At 46.8% G+C, this 16,530-nt stretch overlaps 1 protein-coding gene across 1 annotated transcript in view; it reads left to right on the top strand.

Moving 5' to 3' along the window:
• The first annotated feature begins 219 nt into the window (after positions 1–219).
• SLC29A1 (solute carrier family 29 member 1 (Augustine blood group)) overlaps positions 220–16,530 on the top strand; it is a 61,282-nt gene continuing 44,971 nt past the window's right edge. The window contains exon 1 of the mRNA XM_075204488.1: positions 220–324. The gene's annotated coding sequence lies outside the window, so the exon portion shown is untranslated. The remainder of the gene's footprint in view (positions 325–16,530) is intronic.

The raw sequence follows: 16,530 nt of genomic DNA, 5'->3' as shown, positions 1-16,530 counted from the left end.
ACAGATCCCACTTGTTGGTCATGGGATCTGGATTTGAGAGTCTCAGAAGAGGTGCTGGGGATGTGGCATGGTGCAGAGAGGACCCCGGGGGCTGCTTCTGTCTGAGGCTGGGTCACAGTTCTTCTCTCTGGAAATAGAAGCCTGAGGAAACGCTGTCCTCACTGTCCTCCTGTCCTCCTGTCCTCGCTGTCAGTCAGATGGGGGAGGAGGGGTCCTGGCCACTCACCACAGAGGGGAGGAGAGAGCAAAACAGAAAGTCATTCAGAGACTCACACACACACAACTGCAAGTCCTGGGAGAGACAGCAGCTCCACACTGAGCGAGGTAAGAGACTGCCAGAAACTCTGCACATGGGGGACACAGAGTAACAGAGCCGGGTACAGACAGATATAGTAACTCTGCACATGGGGGATACAGAGTAACAGAGTACTACTAGTAATTAGTAGTAGTAGATATATAGAGCACCCCCAGCAGACACGGTGCTGAGGAATACAATGTAACAGAGCCGGGTACAATAACAGGACACTGGTGGAACTTACAGTGAGGGGTAACGTTGCCTGGTAGCACTAAGGCCAGGTAAGGGGGGCAGACCCTCAGACTGTGCCACATGACGGTGGGTGCCAGGGCCATGTGGGTGCCTTATAATCATCAGGACTTTATTCCTCTCTATCTTCCTCTGTGTCAGCACAAAGATTACACAAACCACTGTCTGATTATCAGCTCGGAGGCAGCTCTGTATTACTGCACTAGGAGTAATCTATTCACTAGTTCAGAGGCGGCTAATCTGCAGAGCAGCCAAAACCCTCCACAGAGAGGACTCAATGTCAAGCAGCCAGATAGAGGCAGGCCCGGCGCTCCCATGTGGCAAGGTTAGGCACTTGCCTAGGGCGCCGGGCGCCTGGAGGGCGCCACAGAATACTAAATGACTTTAAAACTGTGTGGCGACCGCTGACCATACCTGTCACGGCCGCCGCACAGCATCAGATGCACGGGGAGGGGGGAAGAGGCTATTTTGTCACCACCGCCGCCTCTCTGCTCCGTCTCCTCCCCTCCACTCACTAGTGTCAGTGAGTGGAGGGGGGGAGATGGAGCAGAGAGGCGGCGGTGGTGAGACAAGGTAAGGAGAGGAGGGAGGGAGGAGGGCGGCGATTTTTGCGGGGGGGGGGGGGGGGGGGGGGCGCCGCTTTTTTAAAAATGCCTAGGGTGCTGTGGACCCTAGCACCGGCCCTGGATAGAGGACTGATCAATGTCTGATCCTGGTACAGTCATTGTCAATGTTGTCTCCTTGTCCGATGTCTGGTATAAAGTGTCCCTGTACCCCCCCCCCCCCCCCCAGGTCATACGGATGAATGATTTCCTAATTATAACTTCTGTGGCATTCAGACACATACATAACACTGGCTGCATGCTACATACATCTGTAATACAGACACATACATCTGTAATACAGACACATACATCTGTAATACAGACACATACATCTGTAATACAGACACATACATCTGGACAAACACTGGAAACACACTGGACACTAGACATGCTCACTGACCCCTGTGTTTTGGTTTTGGATCTGGATTACCGTCGTGTTTTGGTTTTGTATCTGGATTACCGTTGGGTTTTGGTTTTGGTTTTGCCAAACCGCCCTTGTGTAGTTTGGTTTTGTTTTGCAATTTTGTTTAAAAATCAATGTTTTTGGGCATAAAATAACCGAATTTAGTGCTCCACCTGTTTCTTGGATAAGTAATGTAATTGTAAAGCTAATAAATTGTAAAAAAAAACTGTTTAATTCCTGGTAGGCCGTCCTGAATTCTACACACAAACCTGATTGTCTTCCTCTCCATCTATGGATATTGGCAATGCAGCCATCATCTTTGGGTGTATATTACACCCTACACTTATAGTTAAATATCTAAAGAAATGGAAAAAGGCAGTTTGGTTTCTGTCTCTCTAGGCCGCCCTCCACTTGTAGAAAATAGTAAAAAATTCAGCCGTTATAGACTGTACAATATTAAGAGAAATGGACAAAGCCAGTTTGGGGTCACTCTGTCTATGACGCCCTACCCTTAATGAGAAAGTGCCCAAACAGCAGCCTTTCAAGACGGTACGTGATATGGAAATGCCACAAGTCCCTTTCCTCTTTGGGGGTAGATTGCACCCTACACTTACATAGAAAGTTTTAAAAAGATGTTATCAACATCATCTTCAGCTTCATCCTCACCCTCATCAGTGTGTACGTCATCATCACAGACTATCAATTCATCGCCGCTTGAATCCGCCATTAGAGAACAGTCAGTGCTTGGATGTCTTGGATGGTGAAGGCCTTCCTCGTGGAAGATGTAGTTCATTTTTATAAACATCATTTTCTCCACATTTTTGGGAAGTAACCTTCTACAGCGATCACTGACTAAGTTCCCTGCTGTGCTGAACACTCGTTCAGAGTACACACTGGAGGGTGGGCAGCATAGGTATTGCAAAGCAAGTTTGTACATGGGTTTCCAAATGGCCTGCTTTTCTTCCCAGTAAGAAAAGAGACTGTCTGACATTTCCATATCAGTCCCCTCTTGAAAATAATTCTCCACTATCCTTTGCATGTTTATACTCGTATTGGATGGAGTTATGGGCAAGGTCACACATTTTTTTGAAAAATCCTTCAAACCAGCCCAGATGTTAAACTGTTCTGGTCTGCCCCCTGCGTCTTCCCTGCTTCTTTTTGGAAAATTTAATTTTTTACAAGCAGCAGCTGCTTGAGAAACTGAAGTAGGAGACGTCGTCAAGCCAAGGCCCAGTTCAGCGGACAACTTGCTGAGCAATAGCTCCTTGCAAAAGTTCACATCTCGTTCATTTTGAAGCAAAGACTCAATGTAGGTCTTACACCTTGGATCAAGCACAGTGGCCAAAGCGTACTGATCCAAGTTCAAGATTTTAATAACTCGGGGATCATTGTGAAGCAAATTAAGTACTTGATCGACAAGGCCAACATACTTAGCTGAATTGCTTGCTTTCATCTCCTCCTTCAGTTTCTCAAGCTGCTTTTCCAATAGTCTAATTAAAGGAATAACTTGGCTCAAGTGAGCAGAGTCTGCACTTACTTCACACGTCACAACTTCAAATGGTTTCAGCACCTTGCACAGTACTGAAAGGATTCCCCACTGTGTAAGACTGAAATACATCCCCCCTCCTCTCCCAATGTCATGGCTAGTGCAATATGTGTGGATGGCTTTGCGCTGTTCCTCCTTCCTCTGAAGCATGTACAGCGTGGAATTCCACCTAGTTACCACCTCTTGCTTAAGTTGGTGGCAGGGCAAGTTAAACTGCTCTTGGAGCTGCTGCAATCTCCTACATGCTGTGGCTGAATGCCTGAAATGGCCTGAAATTTTACGGGCCACCGAAAGCATTTCCTTCACCTCACGGTTACTTCGTAGGAAGCTCTGCACCACCAAGTTGATGGTGTGAGCAAAACAGGGAATGTGTTGGAAATCACCCAGCTGTAATGCTCGCACTATATTGTTGGCGTTATCAGAAAGGACATACCCTGGGGAGAGTCCGAGTGGTATAAGCCATGCATCAATCGCATCTCTTAGTTTTCGTAACAAATTGTCAGCCGTATGCCTGTTAGTGAAGCCGGTGATACAAAGAGTGGCCTGCCTGTGACAAATGTTACGTAGTGGTGTACATGCTGCTGCTGTTCCTGCTGGTGAAGGTGAATGACCAACCCAGTGGGCTGTCACAGTCATATAGTCTTTGGTTTGCCCACTTCCACTTGTCCACATATCTATAAGTGGACAGTGGGCAGAATGGCATTTTTCAGTGCAATCTCTACATTTGTACACACTTTTTGGTATAGTTGTGGGTGTATTTTGTAGCCTTCAGGATGTAGGTGACCGAAGGGTCCTAGCTGATGATGGAGTGCTTGTAATTTTTTTGGAAGAACTTTCAGCTTTTCCCAACACTTTGCCATGAACTCTCGTCAAATGGCGTAACATAGACGAGGTTCCAAGATGGTTAAGGTCCCTCCCTCGACTGACTGTGGCTTGACATACACTACAAATGGCTGTACAATTGTTGTCAGGATTTGGGTAGAAATAATTCCACACATAAGCAGTGGATTTTTTTGTTTTATGCCCAGGCATGACAATGGCCTTTTTCTTGTCACGTGCCAGAACTGCTGCCACTGGTGCAGGACTTACACAAACAACCTCATCCTCATCAACATCCTCATTAGCACCCTCGTCGCCTACACAAATCTCCCCCTCATCCTCTTCTAATTCCAAAGTGGCATCCTCAATTTGTGTATCACTGGCTACACTCGGGCTGTTCAGGCACACATCAGCAGAACTGCTGAAAGTGCCCTTCTTTATGGGTACACTAACAGAATGCTCACGATTAGACATCCCACTGTTGGATGGACTCTCCACAGGGATTGGTGTCATTTCTGATTCAGAGCATACATTATCCTCTAATGCCTTACTGTTATCTTGCAGCTCGGCTTTCCCGCGTAACAGTAGTTGTGCACCACTTTTAGACTCCAAATTACTTGGTCTTGCTTGGTCACGAGTGACCGTACAAGAAGAAGGCTCAGTAACATTTTTGATCTGCCACTAATAGAGAAAGGCGAAGGCCTCATTCTCTCTTTGCCACTGTGTGTGTAGAATGGCATGTTGGCAATTTTTTTTTTATCGGCACTTAACTTTTCCTCAGTTACACTTCTTTTTCGCTTCAACACAGTAAATTTTTTTTGGGTGTATGTTTTTTTCCCTGATTTAAAAAGACTATGTACTTTTACATAGGCTTTACCAGATGACGTACTGGGAACACTACCATCAGGACTGGTGCCAGCACCTGCTTGCTGATTCTGCTCATATGTGGACTGCTTTAAATCCAATTTAATGAGCCCAAAGCACTTGTAGTTCAAAATATTGTATAAATACTGCTGCTAAATATCACCTTTGACAGCCAGAAAAATTAGTGTTTCACACCGGGGAATATAGGACACCCCAAAGCACTTGTAGTGCAAAAAATTGTATAGATACTGCTGATAAATATCACTTTTGACAGCCATAATAATTAGTTTTTCACACCGGGGAATATGGGACACCCCAGAGCACTTGTAGTGCAAAATATTGAAAAATAAGCCTCCTCTATCCTCCTCTCTTACTGCTCTAACAATTGCTAATAGAATTGGTAATAATAATAGAATTGAATAGATTAGAATTGAAATAATAAGGTGTACAATTATTGCTCTGTCCCTGCTCTAATACAGCCTCTGACCTAACCCTGCTCTCTTCCTCTGTCAAATGGCGATGGATTGCTGTGGAGACTGGGATTTATGCTTTTCAAATCTCGCGAGAACCGAGCTCAGAAATACCAATACGTCACAATGACGTTTTGCCTCGATTTCGAATCCGAATGGGCGGGAGAGTACCGAGCCTGCTCGGCTCGGAACTCGGATAGGCAAAGTTCGGGTGGGTTCGGTTCTCGGGGAACCGAGTCCGTCCATCTCTACTGGACACACACTGTATAAATACTGGAAACACACTGGATACACACTGGACACACACTGTATAAACACTGGACATACACTGTATAAATACTAAACACACTTTGGATAAACACTGGAATCACACTGTATAAACACTGGCCACACTCTGTATAAACACTGGATAAACAGTGGACACACACTGGATACACACTGGATACACACTAGACACACACTGTATTAACACTAAACACACACTGTATAAACACTGAACACACAATGTATCAACACTGAACATACACTGTATTAACACTGGAACACATTGGGCACACAATGTATAAACACTGGATACACACTGGACACACTGTATAAACACTGGACATACTGCATAAACACTGCCTACACACTTGGTGCACACTATATTAACACTGGACACACACTGTATAAACACTGGACATACACTGTATTATCACTGGATACACACTGTATAAACACTGGACACACACTGTATTATCACTGGATACACACTGTATAAACACTGGACACACACTGGGGACACACTGAATAAACACTGGACATACACTGTATTATCACTGGATACACACTGGACACACATTCAAAGAGAAGTGGATGAAAGTCTATGAATTGTTGATTTATGAAATAAAGGTAACTGGGGGATGTATTTTGGCCTCTGCAGGTCTGTCCCTGTACTTCTGTCCTGATTTATGGTAACAGATACTGTGTCTGCTTGTTTGTTACTATATTGTCTCATTATATTATATTATATTATATTGCTTTCTCAGTGGATATAACCATGTTATCAGTGCTGTGAGCTGATGGTTTCACGTCCTGCAATGCTGAGTGTAACATAATGTCACCAGTGGATTTAATGAGGAGTTATATGAAACGTTGTGTGACTGCAATATTACAGGTGCTCCTGATATCAGCAATAACTCACAGAGCTTATACATTACCATCATCATCATTTATTTATACAGCACCAACCTTTTCCGTAGCGCTTTACAATTGGGGACAAATACAGTAAGAAGCAAGCTGGGTAAAACAGACAGAGAGGTGAGAAGTCCGTGCTCGTAAGCTTATAATCTATGGACCCATCAGTTATATGTTATAATATCAATATACGTGAGGTCACAGGGGCAGGTCAGGAGCGGAAGGGTTAATGCTGCAGCTGAGATTTTAGGGGTTATACCAGTGGTTCCCAAACTGTGCACCTAGGCTTCCTGGGGTGCATTGGAGATCTCACAGGGGTGCCTCAGCCAGGGCCAGTGGTAAGCAAGCGGGGGACTACTTGGTAATTATTTTGGCTTAGGGGCCTTCAACTGAAAAGTTTGGAATCCACTGGGTTATACTACAAAATGGGAAGTAATTGTGTCACATTGTCATTAAAAAATATCTCCTGTAACGACCTTGAGATGATCAGGAAAGTTGGGCATTTGTAAATATAGCGAGCTTGAGTCATGTTTGGACGTAAGTCCCGTTGGAGCCGTAGCATGCGTGAAATGAGCTTACACCAATGCACGGCATGAGTTCATCTCTGTAGGCAAATGACACTTCCGACGTGTAGTGTGAAACGGGGGACAGAAGGGGCGGATGGACGTAGCCATGTACAGTAAGGGCCGGCCCATGTAGATGCAGCTGATTGAATCCCTGGGTACTTGTTTCAGCCGCATCATGTGCACCAGCGACTGGGCAGGTGCTGACTGTAGGGATGACCGACACGCATGCGTGCCGCTAGATTGCGCAGAACATGCAAATAGACCATGAATACACATCGATTGTACAGAGTGCTTTAACAACATCTTGATTTATGTACTCAATGAGGGAAAATTATAACTATTTTGTTTTTACAAACCATATTTTCATTAATGATTTTATTGTTTAGAGCTGTTAAATTATTTTATAACATAGATTTTTTTGCATGCGTTCTGATGTGACCTACATTACACATGTAACGGGGCAGATGGTTGGCACCCAAAAGTAGTATAAGGAAGGTTTCTACAGGCCCGGTGGTATGGTAGAGGGGCGAAGGTCCCCCCGGTAGTGTTGGCATAAAACAAGGAACACAGGTTTAAATCTGTATAAACTCCTGGGTTTATTCTCTGTGGTGGTGGCATAAGGCTTTACCACAGCAGCAGATCAGTAGAGGTAGTGTAGAGAAGTAATAGCTCAATACCATCAATATACAATGTTATTCAATATGTCACAAAATAAATCACATTTTAGGAATCTTCAATAATATGGAAACATAAATCACAATACTTTTAGTGCAATTATCCCGATTATACTTATCAGACAAAAATCAGCAGAGATGCAACAAGGAGTAATCCAGCTTGTTCAGTTAGATGCTTTCTAGTTCACTCTCTGATATACAGAACCCAATGGGATAAATTATAATCCACAGGTTTAAGCGAAGTTTCAGCTGACACATGAAGCTTATTTACTTGTACAAGGTGACATCAGTAGTCAATTTATCAATCCGTCTAATGGAATAAGCAGCTCTCTCCCAGCAGCTGTAGGGTTAAATAACTTGCAATTCTCTCATCAGCATCCATTTCAGGCAGTTTCAGTCACCTTATAGATAACTTTAAATACAGCAGATTTGGCTGGAATAAACTCTTCCTTTAGCCAGTGCTATAACACCTCTCAATATTACAGTCCCGTTCAGAGGTTTTAATAACACAGTTTGATGTCTCAGTTAAATAACTTGAACATAGCAAAGCAAAAGAAACTTATCTGTCTTCATATGAGTCCTGCTGACATCTCCTGGACAGTGGCAAGTTAGGTCTTTTTCTATACTGCAAAGGTGCTTCTTTCTGGGCTGGCTGCAAACATCCCTCAGGACAATTCAGTCATAGATTCAGTGGCTCTTTATGGGAAGATCCTACATTAGTTCAGCCAGCAGTCACACATCACTTCTCTCTCTAGCCAGTCTGTTTTTGGCTCCTCCCCTTTCCCCCAAGAATCTTTCTGAAGCCTTCTAGTACATTTTTGGGCTCTAGAGAGCAGCCTGAGCTGTAGTTTGCAGTCTATCCACCCAAAAATGGGCAACACAATTTTCATTTAACTTCCCAGAGGCACTTTGGGGAACTATAGATTTCTGAATGAGTGCATACAGTAATATACCTGTGACTTGCAGGGTATTACAGACATATGTATGTACGTATACTGCAGTCTGTTCTGTCTGTCTGCACACGGACAGTAATGTTTAATCAAGGAGTACTTACACCCAGAATGAAATGGAAACGCATCTTGAGATTCGCTTGGATTTGAATATGGGCAAAAATACGTTCAAGTTCTGTGCTCTTTTTCTTACCACAAGTTGCAATTAGACTTAAATCAGGCCCTTTATGTACACACCGATCAGTCACAACATTAAAACCAATGGCCTAATATTATGTACGTCCCCCTTGTGTCGCCAAAACAGTTTTGATCCATTGAGGCATGGACTCCACCTCTGAATGTGTCCTGTGGTATCTGGCACCAAGAAGTTAGCAGCAGATCCTTTTAGTCCTGTAAGTTGTGAGGTGGGACCTCCATGGCTCGGACTTGTTTATCCAGCACATCCCACAGATGCTCAATAGGATTGAGATCTGGGAAATTTGGAGGCAACACCTTGAACTCTTTGTTATGTTCCTCAAACCATTCCTGAACAGTTTTTGCAGTGTGGCAGGACACATTATACTGCTGAAAGAGGTCACTGCCATCAGGGAATACCGCTGCCATGAAGGGGTGTACTTGGTCTGTACCAATGTTAGGTAGGTGGTACGTGTCATAGTAACATCCACATGAATGCCAGGACCCAAGGTTTCCCAGCAGAACATTGCCCAGACCATCACATTGCCTCCACCGGCTGCCTTCTTCCCATAGTGCATCCTGGTGCCATCTCTTCCCCAGGAAAACCACGCACCCGGCCGTCCACATGATGTAAAAGGAAATGTGATTCATCATACCAGGCCACCTTCATCCATTGCTTCATGGTCCATTTCTGGTGCTCACGTGCCCCTTGTAGGCGCTTGTGGTGGTGGACAGGGGTCAGTATGGGCACTCTGACCGGTCTGTGACTACACAGCCCCATGCACAGCAATTTGTGCTACAGTAGCGGTTCTGTGGGATTGGACCAGACGGGCTAGCCTTAGCTCCCCACGCGCATCAATGAGCCTTTGGCACCCATGACCCTGTCGTTGGAACACCAGTTGTCCTTCCTTGGATCACTTAAGGTAGATACTAACCACTGAATACTGGGAACATCCCACAAGGCCGGCGGTTTTGGACATGCCCTGACCCATTTATCTAGCCATCACAATTTGGCCCTTTTTAAAGTCGCTCAGATCCTTACATTTGCCAATTTTCCTGCTTCCAACACATCAACATCAAGAACTGACTGTTCACTTACTGCCTAATATATCCCATCGGGTGTCATTGTAACCAGATAATCATTGTGTTATTCCCTTCACTTGTCAGTGGTTTTACTGTTGTGGCTGATCGTGTAATATAATGACATGTGTACATAACAGTGTAAGGAGACACTAGATTATGGACATCATGATTATTACCCATCTGTGCAGGTGTCCGAGACCACAGACACACAGGGCTGACATTTATTTCCTGGAATACGGAGGAGGAATTAGGGCCGAGGTCACAGAATAAGGAACAGAATGTGTGAAGTGATGATTTAGCAGATACATGACATGAAGCAGAAACCTCTGTGAGGGACCGATAACAGAATTTCTTATCATATGATCCGCACATTGCTATTTACACCTTATTACTGACTGGTGGCATTGCAGGTCCTGCAGAGCATTGCCCCAGATCTTCCCTCATAATGTCCTGCAGAGCATTGCCTCAGATCTTCCCTCATAACGTCCTGCAGAGCATTGCTGTCATTGTTTGCTCATAGGGGCTGGACTATGCCAGTTTGCGTAGTGTATCCTGCGTGAATGCACATGTAGAGTGGGTGCACACATGTGCCCATGTGACTCTGTCCACGTGCGTCAGGATAGGTGGGACGAGGGCTATCTAAGTATAGTATGGGTGTGTGCACACTTGTGAATAGACGCAGACTGGGGAGAAGCCGCATATACACCGCATCACTGGAGGTTGATCAGGGCAAGCAGTGATTGGTGCTTACTTCACCACTCTGAAATATATTACACTTTTGTGCGTGTTCAGCACAACTTTTACTTGGTACATGGGACGGGAGTCGTTTCTGCTGTATTAGAGGTTTATTAAGTTGTTTTAATGTCAAATAGCGAATGTGTTTCTTGCATACAAACTAATAGGATAAAAAGATGGGACATGTCTGAGACGTGTGCCAAAACTATGTCCTAAGCGTGGGTGTCTTAAAATGCGTGCAATTCAATATACTGTCTATAGGTGCGGGTGGATTGGTCAGTACCACACAGCATTGTGACCCATGGACTTACTTTACCACCTGGTCTTTTGGGGGAAGAAGGATGAAGTTTATCTGGTTTGTTTCTCACCGTCAGTAACCGACTGTTACTGACCTCTCTTACCGCTGTCACCGGCCACCGAACACTCGCCGAATGCCAACTGCGCAATAGTTGTAGGAGAATCTCGCTGCCTCTACCAGGCATCTTCACGGCACCTAGAACCGCTTACTTCTGGGTGGCTGGTATTGCTGCTGCAGTGCCTCTTTGCTGTGGGCTGACTGGTACCTCCTGACCGCTTACTATAGATCAGGACTGCTGGGTAGCGGGCAGAGCGTTGACACAGAGATGCTGGGCACAACACAGAACAACCAGGGAAAGGATTAGAGTGTAAGCTCTTATCTGTCAAGAGCAGACAATAGGCATCAGGCAGAATCTTCAATCAGTGATGTTTATTTGCTCAAGGGGTCCTTACAAGGACCATTACACACTAGTTGGAGGTACTAGTGATCATCCAGACTTACAGGTGATATAATACAGTTAAAATACAAAATACAGCTCTTATATACTGTTTCTGACCCACTATCACATATCACCCCAACACAAGGGGTACGATACTCTCACCTGCCAAATGTAGGGATCCCCGCCAGCGCCGGGCAATGCGTCCGTCCGATGGCGGCGGCTATCTTGATTCCGGGTCTGCGCATGCACAGATCCATCCTGTCAGATAGAACTCCTCCTCTCTGCTCCCATTCGTCCAGCCTGTCATCACCTCACTATTTAAGGCACCTGGGCCAACACTCAGTTGCCTGTTCTTTGTCAGCCCTGACTGTGTGAAGACTTGGCTCCCTGGCTCCAGCTTACCGGTTCCTGTATCTCTGCATGACTGACTGAGCTCTGCTCATTCCTGGATATCAACTCACAGAGTTACCATCCTCTCCAGCACCTCAGCTCTGCTGTTCAGTGTGACTAATCTACAGTTCTCAGCTCACAGAGCTCTCTTACCTCTTCCTGTATCTCTGCATGACTGACTCAGCTCTGCTCATTCCTGGATATCAGCTCACAGAGCCTACCATCCTTTCCAGTATCTCAGCCTGCTGTTCAGTGTGACTATTTACAAGATCTCTGCTCGCTGAGTCCCCCTACCTGTATCTCTATTTCTGCATGACAAACCCAGGAACCATATTCCCTGCCGTGAATCGTGACACACATGGTGGCAGGGGATAACCCAGCCCCTGTCCTAGCTGGCACCACAACGTCTGAAATATTACATCAGATATTTAGCATCAAGATCTAATATGTTCTCTAATCTGGGATTTAACAAAATTCACATCAATTTGTGAATACCTGAATTACTTGCTGGTTGCATATTTCATGTAGTTCATCTATCTTTTTAACAAGTCAGGATAAAAGGTAACTACCCTCTGCTGTGTACTCAGGCTAAAAAAGTGGTGACACTGACAGATGAAAAGGTTTAATTATCATGGGATTCCTTTCTTTATTATTATTATTATTATTAATTTTTATTTATAGGGCGCCACTAGGTGTCCGTAGCGCCGTACAGGGACAAACAATTACAATATGAGGTGTGACGGCACGGTACAGTAAACAATAAGCACAGTAACTCAGTAAGCTCAAAGCACAGCTAGAGAGAGGGGGGAGGGAAGCAAGCGCCGGAGCCCAAGAGGAAGGGCGCGGATGACGGGGAGACCCCCAGAGGGGTGGGGGAAAGGTAGCTGGAGAGCAGAGTTATAAGTGAAGGAAACAGGAGGAGAGATGACCCTGCTCAAGGGAGCGTACAATCTAAGGGGCGGGGTAGACAGAGAAACACAGGGGTGAGAGGGAGAGAAGGGGGAACGGAGGCAGATTCAGGGGAAGAAGGGGCAGAGGCAGAAGATAAGGTAGGAAGCTAAGAGGGAGACTGGAAGGCTTTGAGAAAGAGGTGGGTTTTTAGAGCCCGTTTGAAACTGGACAGATTGGGGGATGTTCTGATGGAGGGAGGGAGCTTGTTCCAGTGGAGGGGGGCAGCGCGGGAGAAGTCTTGGATACGCGCGTGAGAGGATGTAATCAGCGAAGAGGAGAGGTGATGGTCATTGGCAGATCGGAGAGGGCGGGATGGAGCGTGAATAGAGATGAGGTTGGAGATGTAGGGAGCAGTGGAGTTGGCGAGGGTGTGAGGAGCTTGAACAGGATTCTGTAGGGGAATGGGAGCCAGTGAAGGGATTGGTAGAGGGGGGAGACAGAAGAGGAGCGGCGAGAAAGGAAGAGAAGTCTAGCGGCTGCGTTAAGTACAGATCTAAGGGGAGCGAGATGAGAGTGGGGGAGGCCAATAAGGAGAAGGTTGCAGTAGTCCAAGCAGGAGATAATCAGAGAGTGAATAAGACATTTGGTGGCATCTTGGGAGAGGAAGGGCCGGATGTGAGCAATGTTACGCAGCTGGAAGCGGCAGGATTTAGCAAGAGAGAGAATGTGAATTCTTCAGACAATTCACCAACAAACTTCCTCCAACATGGCATCCTATACATTCCTATACAAAACTCAGTACATTGGCGCACTGCGCTACTAAGTCAAATAAATTCATATAAGTTATTTCTAAGTGATCCAGTCACAAGTGTGTTGATTGGTCAGTACAGTACAGTATGTGGATTGGTCAGTACGGTACAGCGCGTGGATTGGTCAGTACAGCGACTGGATTGGTCAGTACAGTACAACATGTGAATTAGTCAGTACAGTACAGCGTGTGGATTGGTCAATATCGCCTTCTTCCCATAGTACATCCTGGTGCCATCACTTCTTCAGGTAAACAACGCACACTCACCCGGCTGTCTACATGGTGTGAAAGGAAACGTGATTCATCAGTCCAGGCCACCTTCTTCCAGTGCTCCATGGTCCTGCCGTGGCACTCTTGTTATTATTGTAGGCACTTTCGGCAGGGACAGGGGTCAGCATGGGCTCTGTGACTGGTCTGCGGCTGTAGGGCCCCATACACAGCAAGCTGCGATGCACTGTGTGATCTGACACCTTTCTATCATACCCAGCATTAACTCTTTCAGCAATTTGTGCTACACTAGCTCTTCCGTGAGATTGTACCAGACGGGTTAGTCTACGCTCCCCGAGCACATCATTGAGCCTTGGGCACCGATAACCCTGTCGCCAGTTCACCGTTTGTCCTTCCTTGGACCTTTTTTGGTAGGTACTAACCACTGCCGGTTTGGAGATGCTCTGACCCAGTCTCCTAGTCACCACAATTTGACCCTTGTCAAAGTCGCAAAGATGGTTGCGCTCTCCCATACTTCTGCTTCCAACACAACAACTTCAAGAACTGACTGTTCACTTACTGCCTAATATATCCCATCAGGTGTCATTGTAACCAGATAATCAGTGTTATTCACGTCACTTGTCAGTGGTTATAATGTTGTGGCTGATTGGTGTATATATATATATACAGGGAGCCAGCACTTGGGAGCGCAGGTGAAATGAGAATCAGGTGCAGCTACGTAATGAGCCCCTGGGAACCTGGAGGTGGAGGCACAAGGAGGAAGGTGCAGTATGTGCGAGGCTCAGACTATGGGGGAGGCGTACAGAGATTTATTACTCCTGTACTACACACCGCGACTCCCACAGTTCTGTCTCTGAGCCAGTCCAGACTCTATCCCTGCTGTTCCCCCACCGCCTCCACCTCCTCTCCATGTTATTACCTCACTGGGCGATTAACACGAGCCCCCACCCCTCTGTCACATTAACCCCTTCATTACTGGGCCCCCGCTGTGTCACTCTACACTGTACAATACTGGGGCCCCGCTGTCACACTGCGCTGTACATTACTGGGGGCCCCACTGTGTCACACTGCGCTGTACATTACTGGGGCCCTGCTGTGTCACACTGCACTGTACGTTACTGGGGCCCCGCTGTGTCACACTGCACTGTACGTTACTGGGGCCCCGCTGTGTCAGACTGCGCTGCACATTACTGGGGCCCCGCTGTGTCACACTGCACTGTACATTACTGGGGCCCCACTGTGTCACACTGCACTGTACATTACTGGGGCCCCGCTGTGTCACACTACCCTGTACATTACTGGGGCCCCGCCGTGTCACACTGCGCTGTACATTACTGGGGCCCCACTGTGTCACACTGACTGCGCTGTACGTTACTGGGGCCCCACCGTGTCACACTGCGCTGTACATTACTGGGGCCCCACTGTGTCACACTGCCCTGTACATTACTGGGGCCCCGCTGTGTCACACTGCGCTGTACATTACTGGGGCCCCGCTGTGTCACACTGCGCTGTACATTACTGGGGCCCCGCTGTGTCACACTGCGCTGTACATTACTGGGGCCCCACTGTGTCACACTGCGCTGTACATTACTGGGGCCCCCGCTGTGTCACACTGCGCTGTACATTACTGGGGCCCCGCTGTGTCACACAATGCTGTACATTACTGGGGCCCGCTGTGTCACACTGCGCTGTACATTACTGGGGCCCCGCTGTGTCACACTGCGCTGTACATTACTGGGGCCCCGCTGTGTCACACTGCGCTGTACATTACTGGGGCCCCGCCGTGTCACACTGCGCTGTACATTACTGGGGCCCCACCGTGTCACACTGCGCTGTACATTACTGGGGCCCCACTGTGTCACACTGCCCTGTACATTACTGGGGCCCCGCTGTGTCACACTACGCTGTACATTACTGGGGCCACGCTGTGTCACACTGCGCTGTACATTACTGGGGCCCCGCCGTGTCACACTGCGCTGTACATTACTGGGGCCCCACCGTGTCACACTGCGCTGTACATTACTGGGGCCCCACTGTGTCACACTGCGCTGTACATTACTGGGGCCCCGCTGTGTCACACTGCCCTGTACATTACTGGGGCCCCGCTGTGTTACACTGCGCTGTACATTACTGGGGCCCCGCTGTGTCACACTGCGCTGTACATTACTGGGGCCCCGCTGTGTCACACCGCTGTACGTTACTGGGGCCCCGCCGTGTCACACTGCGCTGTACATTACTGGGGCCCCGCTGTGTCGTGCTGACCTCTGTCTGGAATACGCAGAGAATTTGTAATGTGTTATTACTGTTCCATGAGACTGGTGCACTGACCACCACATTGTTTTTCTGTCATTTTGGCAAACGGACCAATCATTGAGGGCTTGAAACTCCCCTAAGGGCTTAGAAATATGCACAGGATATGTTGATCTGGGGAAGCTGCGGGTCTGTGGGAATGTGAGCATCCGAGGTCCTACAGGGTCACAATGTGAACCGAGCTCGGTCAGATAAATGGAGATTAAATACAGGAATATAATCAGTTCCCTCGCACACACTGCACAGAGCACTCACTGAATATAAAGCAGAAATCTCTTTCTCCAGACACTCAGCGATGTCCAGGGGGGAGGAATTACGGTTCTCACAAAAAGATGCACAATTCAAAATAATGAAAGTCAAAACTTCTGTGTCTGTGTGTTATGTAGGTGTGTATCTATGTACAGATGGTTATTATTACAAACAGTTGTGTAGAAAAGAGAAGGCGTGTTGTTTGCATAAAATGTATTTGCTAAAAACAGAACTGTCACTAGGTCCTCTAATGTGATTGTATTGTTTAACAGCAGTCTGATAGCCGGCCCTGGAGTGAGCATAGTGCA

This window comes from Mixophyes fleayi, chromosome 3 (genome assembly GCF_038048845.1).
Source record: "Mixophyes fleayi isolate aMixFle1 chromosome 3, aMixFle1.hap1, whole genome shotgun sequence".
In the NCBI taxonomy this organism is placed as follows: domain Eukaryota; kingdom Metazoa; phylum Chordata; class Amphibia; order Anura; family Limnodynastidae; genus Mixophyes; species Mixophyes fleayi.
The sequence above is the reverse complement of the archived record's forward strand: the minus strand, read 5'-3'. Positions and strand labels throughout refer to the sequence as shown.